This window comes from Bufo gargarizans, chromosome 4 (genome assembly GCF_014858855.1).
Source record: "Bufo gargarizans isolate SCDJY-AF-19 chromosome 4, ASM1485885v1, whole genome shotgun sequence".
Lineage (NCBI taxonomy): Eukaryota > Metazoa > Chordata > Amphibia > Anura > Bufonidae > Bufo > Bufo gargarizans.
Genome location: NC_058083.1, coordinates 117,984,457 through 117,997,392, shown reverse-complemented (window position 1 = coordinate 117,997,392; position 12,936 = coordinate 117,984,457).

Genomic DNA, 12,936 nt, shown 5'->3' with positions numbered 1-12,936 from the left:
CCTAGACCCCACATGGAATGAAGGTCGTGCCACTGACTTTCACAGTTCGGAGGAAGAGGCAGTGGTGAGACCGAGCCAACAGCGTAGCAAAAGAGGGAGCAGTGGGCAAAAGCAGAACACCCGCCGCCAAGAGACTCCGCCTGCTACTGACCGCCGCCATCTGGGACCGAGCACCCCAAAGGCAGCTTCAAGGAGTTCCCTGGCATGGCACTTCTTCAAACAATGTGCTGACGACAAGACCTGAGTGGTTTGCACGCTGTGCCATCAGAGCCTGAAGCGAGGCATTAACGTTCTGAACCTGAGCACAACCTGCATGACCAGGCACCTGCATGCAAAGCATGAACTGCAGTGGAGTAAACACCTTAAAACCAAGGAAGTCACTCAGGCTCCCCCTGCTACCTCTTCTGCTGCTGCCGCCTCGGCCTATTCTGCTGCTGCCGCCTCGGCCTCTTCCTCCGCCTCTGGAGGAACGTTGGCACCTGCCGCCCAGCAAACAGGGGATGTACCACCAACACCACCACCACCACCTCCGTCACCAAGCGTCTCAACCATGTCACACGCCAGCGTTCAGCTCTCCATCTCACAAACATTTGATAGAAAGCGTAAATTCCCACCTAGCCACCCTCGATCCCTGGCCCTGAATGCCAGCATTTCTAAACTACTGGCCTATGAAATGCTGTCATTTAGGCTGGTGGACACAGACAGCTTCAAACAGCTCATGTCGCTTGCTGTCCCACAGTATGTTGTTCCCAGCCGGCACTACTTCTCCAAGAGAGCCGTGCCTTCCCTGCACAACCAAGTATCCGATAAAATCAAGTGTGCACTGCGCAACGCCATCTGTGGCAAGGTCCACCTAACCACAGATACGTGGACCAGTAAGCACGGCCAGGGACGCTATATCTCCCTAACTGCACACTGGGTAAATGTAGTGGCAGCTGGGCCCCAGGCGGAGAGCTGTTTGGCGCACGTCCTTCCGCCGCCAAGGATCGCAGGGCAACATTCTTTGCCTCCTGTTGCCACCTCCTCCTTCTCGGCTTCCTCCTCCTCTTCTTCCACCTGCTCATCCAGTCAGCCACACACCTTCACCACCAACTTCAGCACAGCCCGGGGTAAACGTCAGCAGGCCATTCTGAAACTCATATGTTTGGGGGACAGGCCCCACACCGCACAGGAGTTGTGGCGGGGTATTGAACAACAGACCGACGAGTGGTTGCTGCCGGTGAGCCTCAAGCCCGGCCTGGTGGTGTGTGATAATGGGCGAAATCTCGTTGCAGCTCTGGGACTAGCCAATTTGACGCACATCCCTTGCTTGGCGCATGTGCTGAATTTGGTGGTGCAGAAGTTCATTCACAACTACCCCGACATGTCAGAGCTGCTGCATAAAGTGCGGGCCGTCTGTTCGCGCTTCCGGCGTTCACATCCTGCTGCTGCTCGCCTGTCTGCGCTACAGCGTAACTTCGGCCTTCCCGCTCACCGCCTCATATGCGACGTGCCCACCAGGTGGAACTCCACCTTGCACATGCTGGACAGACTGTGCGAGCAGCAGCAGGCCATAGTGGAGTTTCAGCTGCAGCACGCACGGGTCAGTCGCACTACAGAACAGCACCACTTCACCACCAATGACTGGGCCTCCATGCGAGACCTGTGTGCCCTGTTGCGCTGTTTCGAGTACTCCACCAACATGGCCAGTGGCGATGACACCGTTATCAGCGTTACAATACCACTTCTATGTCTCCTTGAGAAAACACTTAGGGCGATGATGGAAGAGGAGGTGGCCCAGGAGGAGGAGGAGGAGGAGGAGGAAGAGGGGTCATTTTTAGCACTTTCAGGCCAGTCTCTTCGAAGTGACTCAGAGGGAGGTTTTTGGCAACAGCAGAGGCCAGGTACAAATGTGGCCAGCCAGGGCCCACTACTGGAGGACGAGGAGGACGAGGATGAGGAGGAGGTGGAGGAGGATGAGGATGAAGCATGGTCACAGCGGGGTGGCACCCAACGCAGCTCGGGTCCATCACTGGTGCGTGGCTGGGGGGAAAGGCAGGACGATGACGATACGCCTCCCACAGAGGACAGCTTGTCCTTACCCCTGGGCAGCCTGGCACACATGAGCGACTACATGCTGCAGTGCCTGCGCAACGACAGCAGAGTTGCCCACATTTTAACCTGTGCGGACTACTGGGTTGCCACCCTGCTGGATCCACGCTACAAAGACAATGTGCCCACCTTACTTCCTGCACTGGAGCGTGATAGGAAGATGCGCGAGTACAAGCGCACGTTGGTAGACGCGCTACTGAGAGCATTCCCAAATGTCACAGGGGAACAAGTGGAAGCCCAAGGCCAAGGCAGAGGAGGAGCAAGAGGTCGCCAAGGCAGCTGTGTCACGGCCAGCTCCTCTGAGGGCAGGGTTAGCATGGCAGAGATGTGGAAAACTTTTGTCAACACGCCACAGCTAACTGCACCACCACCTGATACACAACGTGTTAGCAGGAGGCAACATTTCACTAACATGGTGGAACAGTACGTGTGCACACCCCTCCACGTACTGACTGATGGTTCGGCCCCATTCAACTTCTGGGTCTCTAAATTGTCCACGTGGCCAGAGCTAGCCTTTTATGCCTTGGAGGTGCTGGCCTGCCCGGCAGCCAGCGTTTTGTCTGAACGTGTATTCAGCACGGCAGGGGGCGTCATTACAGACAAACGCAGCCGCCTGTCTACAGCCAATGTGGACAAGCTGACGTTCATAAAAATGAACCAGGCATGGATCCCACAGGACCTGTCCGTCCCTTGTCCAGATTAGACATTAACTACCTCCCCATAACCATATATTATTGGACTCCAGGGCACTTCCTCATTCAATCCTATTTTTATTTTCATTTTACCATTATATTGCGAGGCTACCCAAAGTTGAATGAACCTCTCCTCTGCCTGTGTGCTAGGCCTAAATATATGCCAATGGACTGTTGCAGTGGTGGCTGACGTGAAGCCTCATTCTCTGCTATGACATGCAGACTGATTCTCTGCTGACATGAAGACAGATTCTCTGTTACGGGACCTCTCTGCTCTGCCTGTGTGCTAGGCCTAAATATATGCCAATGGACTGTTGCAGTGGTGGCTGACGTGAAGCCTCATTCTCTGCTATGACATGCAGACTGATTCTCTGCTGACATGAAGCCAGATTGTCTGTTACGGGACCTCTCTGCTCTGCCTGTGTGCTAGGCCTAAATATATGCCAATGGACTGTTGCAGTGGTGGCTGACGTGAAGCCTGATTCTCTGCTATGACATGCAGACTGATTCTCTGCTGACATGAAGCCAGATTGTCTGTTACGGGACCTCTCTGCTCTGCCTGTGTGCTAGGCCTAAATATATGCCAATGGACTGTTGCAGTGGTGGGTGACGTGAAGCCTCATTCTCTGCTATGACATGCAGACTGATTCTCTGCTGACATGAAGACAGATTCTCTGTTACGGGACCTCCCTCCTCTGCCTGGGTGCTGGGCCTAAATATATGCCAATGGACTGTTGCAGTGGTGGCTGACATGAAGCCTGATTCTCTGCTATGACATGCAGACTAATTCTCTGCTGACATGAAGCCAGATTGTCTGTTACGGGACCTCTCTCCTCTGCCTGGGTGCTGGGCCTAAATTTATGACAATGGACTGTTGCAGTGGTGGCTGACGTGAAGCCTCATTCTCTGCTATGACATGCAGACTAATTCTCTGCTGACATGAAGACAGATTCTCTGTTACGGGACCTCTCTCCTCTGCCTGGGTGCCGGGGCCTAAATATCTGAGAATGGACTGTTCCAGTGGTGGGTGACGGGAAGCCAGATTCTCTGCTATGGAACCTCTCTCCAATTGATTTTGGTTAATTTTTATTTATTTAATTTTTATTTTAATTCATTTCCCTATCCACATTTGTTTGCAGGGGATTTACCTACATGTTGCTGCCTTTTGCAGCCCTCTAGCTCTTTCCTGGGCTGTTTTACAGCCTTTTTAGTGCCGAAAAGTTCGGGTCCCCATTGACTTCAATGGGGTTCGGGTTCGGGACGAAGTTCGGATCGGGTTCGGATCCCGAACCCGAACATTTCCGGGATGTTCGGCCGAACTTCTCGAACCCGAACATCCAGGTGTTCGCTCAACTCTACTTCTGTATATGAAAAAAGAGTAGTCTCTTTTAGTGATCTTTGTACAGATTAGTTCAAGTCCTAGCTAGACACTGTAACTGCCCTTATGCTGTCCCTAATGATAAAACCTGACCTAGTTAGTTATTCCATTTACCTAACTAAATATAATGTGCTTCAGAGCCTGATATACTAGCCAATATCCTACCTCCTGACCCATGGTCATGTTATCCTCCGTCTTCGTCTTCCCTGCCCTGTTTCCCTCAAGTGTATTAAATTTTTTATGCAAAATGGCAGGTGCCGTTTTGTGCAACTTGGCCAAAACTTTGAATTTGTTTCGATGAACTTTTGTGAAATTTGTGATGAACTTTAGAATAGATTCTTTCATCTCTACTCCAGAACTGTAATCCCAGCTGACATGAAACTGCAGGTGTTGCTTGGAATTGGTTATTTGCCATTACTAACATTTATTAAAAACGCAGGATTTTGTATTCTTGTGTTATTACCAGGACCAGCTCCAAGTGTATTTTGGCCTTTTTTTCTACTGCAACTTTAGTCTGAGTAGTGTAAAGCATGTGTATCTAGCTCATAATGGTCCTCCCAAGCACAGTGGACCTTGATATCTTGAACAGATAATTTAGTGAAACCAAAATAGAATGTCTGTGGATCACTACAGCTGATTAATGGATTTAAGGTGCTCTTGGTTTATATGACCCACCCAGTCACATAATCCATATTTGAGTGCCTGGTTTAATCCCTACAGGTAATTTAGTGCATGCAATTGGGTTTGAATTTTTGTGATGTAAATTATTATTAAATAACATAGACAGATATTACAGTGTACTGCTGTAGATAACAGACTTTAGGTCCAGTGTCTAGACAATGGTTTTATAATGAACACCTGCAACAGTCATACAGTCACTATGGAGGCTAATGATGTCCCGAACTATTCGCCGGCGAACAGTTCCCAGCGAACATAGCTTGTTCGCGTTCGCCTCAGCGGGCGAACATATGCGATGTTCGGTCTGCCCCCATACATCATCATTGAGTAAACTTTGACCCTGTACCTCACAGTCAGCAGACACATTCCAGCCAATCAGCAGCAGACCCCCCCTCCCAGACCCTCCCACCTCCTGGACAGCATCCATTTTAGATTCATTCGGAAGCTGCATTCTCAGTGAGAGGAGGGACAGTGCTGCTGCTGCTGAACTAATAGGGAAAGCATTAGCTAGGGCAGTGTTCTGTTACAGGGTGTCACTCACAAATACTTTGCAGATAAAAAAAATTCTATTTTTCTGTGATATAATCCCAGTTGCAAGCCAGTGTGTGTCTGACCCCAGACTGTACTGTGGCCAATGGCTAGGCCTCCACTCATATTGTTACAGGGTGTCACTCACTCACAAATACCTTGCAGATAAAAATATCTATTTAATATTTTTCTGTGATATAATCCCAGTTGCAAGCCAGTGTGTGTCAGGCCCACACAGACTGTACTGTGCCCACTGCCCACCACTTATATAGGGTGGCACAGTACCTTGCATGCATAGTACCACTTATCTAAAAAAAAAATGACAGGCAGAGGCAGGCCACCCTGCAGGGGCCGTCATGGTCGTGGTGCTGTGATTTCCTCTGGCCCTGGAATAATGCCCAGTGTTCAGAGGCCACGTACCCTGAACCCAAAAAATTCGGAGAAAATAGTTGACTGGCTTACACAGGACGCCCAATCTTCAACAGCTTCCGCTAAGAACCTTGACGCACCATCCTCCTCCAGCTCAGCTTTGGTCACCTGCTCTCAAGTTACCACTTGCCCGCCTGCCGCCACCACCACCACTACCACCACAGCCACCACAGCCGCTTCACTTGATCCCTCAGAGGAGTTATTTACACATCAGTTGGATGAAATTAGTGATGCACAACCATTATTGCCAGAGGATGTAGATAACAGGGATATGTCTCAGTCAGGCAGCATTACACACATGGACGTACAGTGTGATGACGATGATGTTGTACCCGCTGCTGCTTCCTTTGCTGAGGTGTCAGATACAAGTGAAGTGGCTGATGATGATGATGTGTCCGTGGATGCCACGTGGGTGCCTGCTCGAAGAGAAGAAGAAGAGGGGGAAAGTTCAGAAGGGGAGACAAAGAGAAGGAGGAGACGAGTTGGAAGCAGGGGGAGGTCATCGCAAGGACCTAGTGGCACAGTCAGACAGCATGTATTGGCACCCGGGATCAGCCAGACAGCATGCCAATCAACGCATGCTGTTGCCACTAACAGAATGCCGTCATTGCAAAGCTCAGCAGTGTGACATTTTTTTGTGTGTGTCTGCCTCTGAAAACAGCAATGCCATTTGCAACCTGTGCCAAAAGAAACGGAGTCGTGGGAAGTTCAACACCCACCTCGGTACAACTGCTTTACGAAGGCACATGATCTCACATCACAAACGCCAATGGGATCAACACATGAGTACAAGCAGCACACAAACTCAAAGCGACCATCCTCCTCCTGGTCCAGCATCTTCAGCCACGTCAACCACAGCCACATCAATCACTGCTGTCCTCCTTCCCCCCTCTCAACCACCCGCCACTCCGCTTCTCACCTTCAGCAGTTCCATCTCATCTGCCCACAGTCAGGTGTCTGTAAAGGAAATGTTTGAGCGTATGAAGCCAATGTCACAGAGTCACCCCCTTGCCCGGCGTCTGACAGCTGGCTTGACAGAACTCTTAGCCCGCAAGCTTTTACCATACCAGCTGGTGGAGTCTGAGGCCTTCAAAAAATTTGTCGCTATTGGGACACCACGGTGGAAGGTACCCGGACGATTTTTTTTTCAAAAAAGGCAATCCCAAACCTCTACTCAGTGATTGAAAATGAAGTCATGGCATCTCTGGCATACAGTGTTGGGGCAAGGGTCCATCTGACCACTGATACCTGTCTGCAAAGCACAGTCAGGGTAGGAATATCACCTACACTGCGCATTGAGTCAACCTGCTGACGGCTGCCAAGCATGGAATGTGTGGCTCTGCAGCGGAGTTGGTGACACCGCCACGACTTGCAGGCAGGCCTACTGCAACCTCCTCTACTCCTCCTACTCCATCCTCTTCCATAACCTCCTCAGCTGAGTCCTTTTCTGCAGCGGCATCTGGTTGCACATCAACTGAATCCCCCCAGCTCCCCAGGGGCTATTCCACATCCCGGATACGACAGTGTCACACTGTCTTGGGGTTGACTTGCCTGAAAGCAGAGAGCCACACCGGACCAGCACTCCTGTCCGCCCTGAACGCACAGGTGGATTAGTGGCTGACCCCGCAGCACCTGGAGATCGGCAAAGTGGTGTGTGACAATGGAAGCAATTTGTTGGCGGCATTGAATTTGGGCAAGTTGTCACATGTGCCGTGCAAGGCACATGTGTTGAATCTCATCGTACAACGCTTTATGTCTAAGTACCCAGGCTTACAGGACGTCCTCAAGCAGGCCAGGAAGGTGTGTGGCCATTTCAGGCGTTCCTACATGGCCATGGCGCACTTTTCAGACATTCAGCGCCGAAAAAACATGCCAGTGAGGCGCTTGATTTGTGACAGCCCGTCACGTTGGAATTCAACACTCCTAATGTTCGACCGCCTGCTCCAACAAGAAAAAGTAATCAATGAGTATTTGTATAACCGGGGTGCTAGGACAGATTCTGCGGAGCTGGGAATTTTTTTGCCACGTTACTGGACGCTCATGCGCAATACCTGTAGGCTCATGCATCCTTTTGAGGAGGTGACAAACCTAGTCAGTCACACCGAAGGCACCATCAGCGACCTCATCCCATTTGTTTTCTTCTTGGAGCGTGCCCTGCGAAGAGTGCTGGATCAGGCTGTAGATGAGCGTGAAGAGGAAGAGGAAGAGTTGTGGTCACCATCACCACCAGAAACAGCCTTGTCATCATCGCTTGCCGGACCTGCAGAAATGCTGCAAGAAGAGTATGAGGAAGAGGAGTCAGAGGAGGAATGTGGCTTTGAGGAGGACGAAGACCAACCACAGCAGGCATCCCAGGGTGCTCGTTGTTGTCACCTATCTGGGACCCGTGGTGTTGTACGTGGCTGGGGGGAAGAACAGACCGTCAATGACATCATTGAGGAGGAGGAACGGGAAATGAGTAGCTCGGCATCCAACCTTGTGCAAATGGGGTCTTTCATGCTGTCATGTCTGTTGAGGGACCCTCGTATAAAAAGGATGAAGGAGAACAACCTATACTGGGTGGCCACGCTACTAGACCCCCGGTATAAGCAGAAAGTGGCGGAAATATTACCAAATTACCAAAAGTCAGAAAGGATGCAGCAGTTCAAAACCAAACAAAAAAATATGCTTTATACAGCTTATAAGGGGGATGTCACAGCACAATGGGAATCTAACTGGGGAAGAGGTGAAAGTAATCTTCCTCCTACCACGACCACGGTGGCAAGGACAGGACGCTTTACAGATGTATTGTTGATGGAGGACATGCAGAGCTTTTTCAGTCCTAAACATCGCCACAGCCCTTCAGGATCCAGCCTTAGAGAACGACTCGACCAACAGGTAGCAGACTACCTCGCCTTAACTGCTGATATCGACACTTTGAGGAGCGATGAACCCCTTGACTACTGGGTGTGCAGGCTTGACCTGTGGTCTGAGCTATACTAGTTTGCGATAGAGCTTCTGGCCTGCCCCGCTTCAAGTGTCCTGTCAGAAAGGACCTTCAGTGCACCAGGAGGTATTGTCACTGACAAAAGAAGTCGCCTCAGTCAATAAAGTGTTGATTACCTCACCTTCATTAAGATGAATGAGGCATGGATCCCAAAGGGACTGACAGTGGGGGATACGTTTGACTAACAAAAGGCCTGATGACATGCCTTGGCCTCAAAATTGTCCCCACGCTGCTGTATTTAATGTCTGCATACCGGATGACTTTCGTGAATTCTCCGCCACCAACTAGGGTTCAAGCCGCAATATTTTAGTCACCTTTCTGCCTGGAAAACATCAATTTTTCAGGTTGCTGCTACAGCATCGGCTGCAACAATACCTACTTTTTCAGGCATGTGTACGTGCCTAATTTTTCTGGCCTCAGGTGCTGCACTGTGGCTGCAAAAACAAAACAAAAAAAAGGCACATACATGTGTCCCCTTCGCGATCGATACCTTGTTGTTGTGAAGGGGCTTGCGTATCACAATACAGCGATCTATGAGTGTGTTGGCAATGTTGCCACACCCCAAATGATAAGGCCGTTGCTTCATTATGATCAGACTAAAAGTGATCGGCTGGATAATTTTTCATAGAAAAAAACATTAATCTTCTTTTTAAGTTGTATGGGTTTTTAATACATAAAATAAAAAATCATAATAAAGTCTCTTAATAGTTTATTAGGAATAATGCATACAATTTAAAAAATCCCCATCAATTCCAATACAAAGCAAGTACAGAGCTCAGAACTAAATTATTTCAGGATGTCGTAATGGTTCGTTAATTCGACAATGGTTAATCAATTCGACACACGTCCCCGGATAGGGGATGTAACAGTGATTAAACTGATAGGAATAGTACTAGTTAAGACACCACTCATATAGGGTGTCACAGCACATTGCTCCGTGCACGCGCAGTGCCCCAACTTGGGAGTAAGAGGACCGATCAAGCTGCTGCTTTTTCCATCTCCCGGTTCCTAAAATCAATTCAGTTTGGTATATCAGAGTTTGGTCTGTCACTGTGAAGGCAGTCGAAGGTACCCGGCCTAATTTTTTTTTCACAAAAGGCAATCCATGATATGGGACGTAACAGGGATTAAACTGATGAGAAGAGAACTACAGAAAATACCACTCATATCGGGTGTGACAGTAAATTGCACGTTGCAGACGCAGTGACCGTGGATTCAAACAAAGGGGAGGGAGCCAGCGTTTTTTTAACCATCTCCCCGTTTGAAAAATCAATTCAATAAATGGACCCCAGATTGGGGACGTAACAGGGATTAAACTGATGAGAATAGAACTACAGAAAATACCACTCATATCGGGTGGGACAGTAAATTGCACGGCGCAGACGCAGTGACCATGGATTCAAAGGGGAGTGAGCCAGCGTTTTTTTAACCATCTCCCCGTTCGAAAAATCAATTCAATTCACCTTTCGGGGACCCTTGGTGTTGTACGTGGCTGGGTGGAAGAAGAAACCTTCAATGACATCAACGGGACATGGCTAGCTTGGTATCCAACCTTGTGCAAATGGGGAGTTTGCGGTTGGGCAAATGGACTGTTTGCGGTTGTTTGCGGTGCATTAAAAGTGGAGTTTGGTCTGTCAATGTCTGTGAAGTGGGCGTAACCCTTACACTACCTGATCGATACAACATCATACCTGATCGTATACACACACTGGATGTTTTAAACCACGTTGTTCAAAAGAATTTAGGATTTATGCCTTTTATGGATTAAAACCCAACTCTGCATCAACTATGTAATTTTCCATGGGAGTTTTGCCATGGATCCCCCTCCTGCATGCCACAGTCCTGGTGTTAGTCTCCTTGAAACAACTTTTCCATCACTACTGTGGCTAGAAAGAGTCCCTATGGGTTTTAAAATTCGCCTGCCTATTGAAGTCAATGGCGGTTCGCCCGTTCGTGAATATTTGCAAAGATTTGCGGTCGCCGTTTGCGAACGGAAAATTTTATTTTAGCGACATCTCTAATGGGGTCTCCAGGTGAAGAAATAAACATTTTCCATTTTTAGTTACATTTTTTTCTTTCAGTGCTTCGAAAAGAAATCTTCATGGTTACTTTCTTCTAAATATGCAGGCATACATTAGCATAACTATAAATGTCATTCAACTTAAAAGGGGTGTACAGGATTAGAAACAAACGTTGCCATGCCTGGTCATAGGTTGTCTGTTATTACAGTACTGCTCCAGCAAAGTGAATACAACCTATGAATAGGTAGGTGTGGCATTGTTTTTTGAAAGAAAACACCCATATTTTAGAATTCAGTAAAAGCTCTTACAGAATTTTGAATATACAAAATTATTATAAATATTGTGATGGTTTTATATAATTCTGTCAGTATTGTGCAAAACTGTGAATATACGTGTATCCACTTTGTTAACATTCAAAAATGTGTCAGAAAAAAGAACCATCTTGCTATTAGTATGTATACTAATGCCAAAAGCCTGACTAATAAAACTGGGGAGCTGGATTTAGAGATGTACGAGGAGGACTATAACATAGTGGGAATAACTGAGACATGGCTGGACGATAGCTATGCCTGGGCAGTTAATGTACAAGGTTACAGACTGTTTAGAAAGGATCGCCAAAACCGGAGAGGGGGAGTGGTCTGCCTTTATGTAAAGTCCTGTCTAAAGCCCACAGTCCGAGTAGATATGAATGAGGGACATGAACATGTGGAGTCACTGTGGGTAGAAATACATGGAGGCAAAAACAATAATAAATTATTAATAGGAGTTTATTATAAACCACCTAATATACCAGAGTCCACAGAAAATCTGCTACTAAACGAGATAGACGAGGCGGCAAATCATAATGAGGTGGTTATTATGGGGGACTTCAACTACCCGGTTATAGACTGGGAAACTGAAACCTGTATATCTCATAAAGGAAACAGGTTCTTGGCAATAACCAAAGACAATTACCATTCCCAACTGGTTCAGGACCCGAGGGACGCCATACTGGACTTACAATTATCCAACAGATCTGACAGAACAACAGATGTGCAGGTTGGGGGACACTTAGTAAATAGTGACCATAAAGTAATAACCTTCCAATTATAATTCAAAAGAGTGTTTATTCAAGGAGGAACAAAAATACCAAACTTCAAAAAAGCTACATTTAGCCAACTAAGAGAGGCCATAAGCCTAACTAGAAACTCCAGAAACAAGCACATGGTTGTCCAACAGGCAAATGGGCACACTCAAATGCGGTAAATGCAAGGCTTGCACATTTATAGTTCCAGGTAAAACCTTTACAAATAGTTCTGAAGATCAGGTATTCTATACTCGCAGCTTTGCAAATTGCAATACCTCTGGAATTATCTACTTGGGTCGATGCGACTGCGGACTTAAATATGTAGGCAAAACCAAAAGGATATAAAAAAAAGAGAATCCTTGAGCACATTGGGGACATCCGTAACCGATGGGATAAACCCATCTCTAGACATATATGGGCCAGTCATGCAGGGTCTTCTAAGGCTATTAATTTTTCTATGATTAAAGCACTCAAAATATCCAATAGGGGTGGTGATATGGACAAACCTTTAAAACAAAAAGAGTCTAGATGGATTTTTACGCTTAATACCGTTGCACCTGCTGGACTAAATGAATGCATTGAGTTTGCATGTTTCCTTTAAGGGGCCTCCTACAGTCAGGTCCATAAATATTGGGATATCGACACAATTCTAACATTTTTGGCTCTACAGGGAGTGCAGAATTATTAGGCAAATGAGTATTTTGACCACATCATCCTCTTTATGCATGTTGTCTTACTCCAAGCTGTATAGGCTCGAAAGCCTACTACCAATTAAGCATATTAGGTGATGTGCATCTCTGTAATGAGAAGGGGTGTGGTCTAATGACATCAACACCCTATATCAGGTGTGCATAATTATTAGGCAACTTCCTTTCCTTTGGCAAAATGGGTCAAAGGAAGGACTTGACAGGCTCAGAAAAGTCAAAAATAGTGAGATATCTTGCAGAGGGATGCAGCACTCTTAAAATTGCAAAGCTTCTGAAGCGTGATCATCGAACAATCAAGCGTTTCATTCAAAATAGTCAACAGGGTCGCAAGAAGCGTGTGGAAAAACCAAGGCGCAAAAT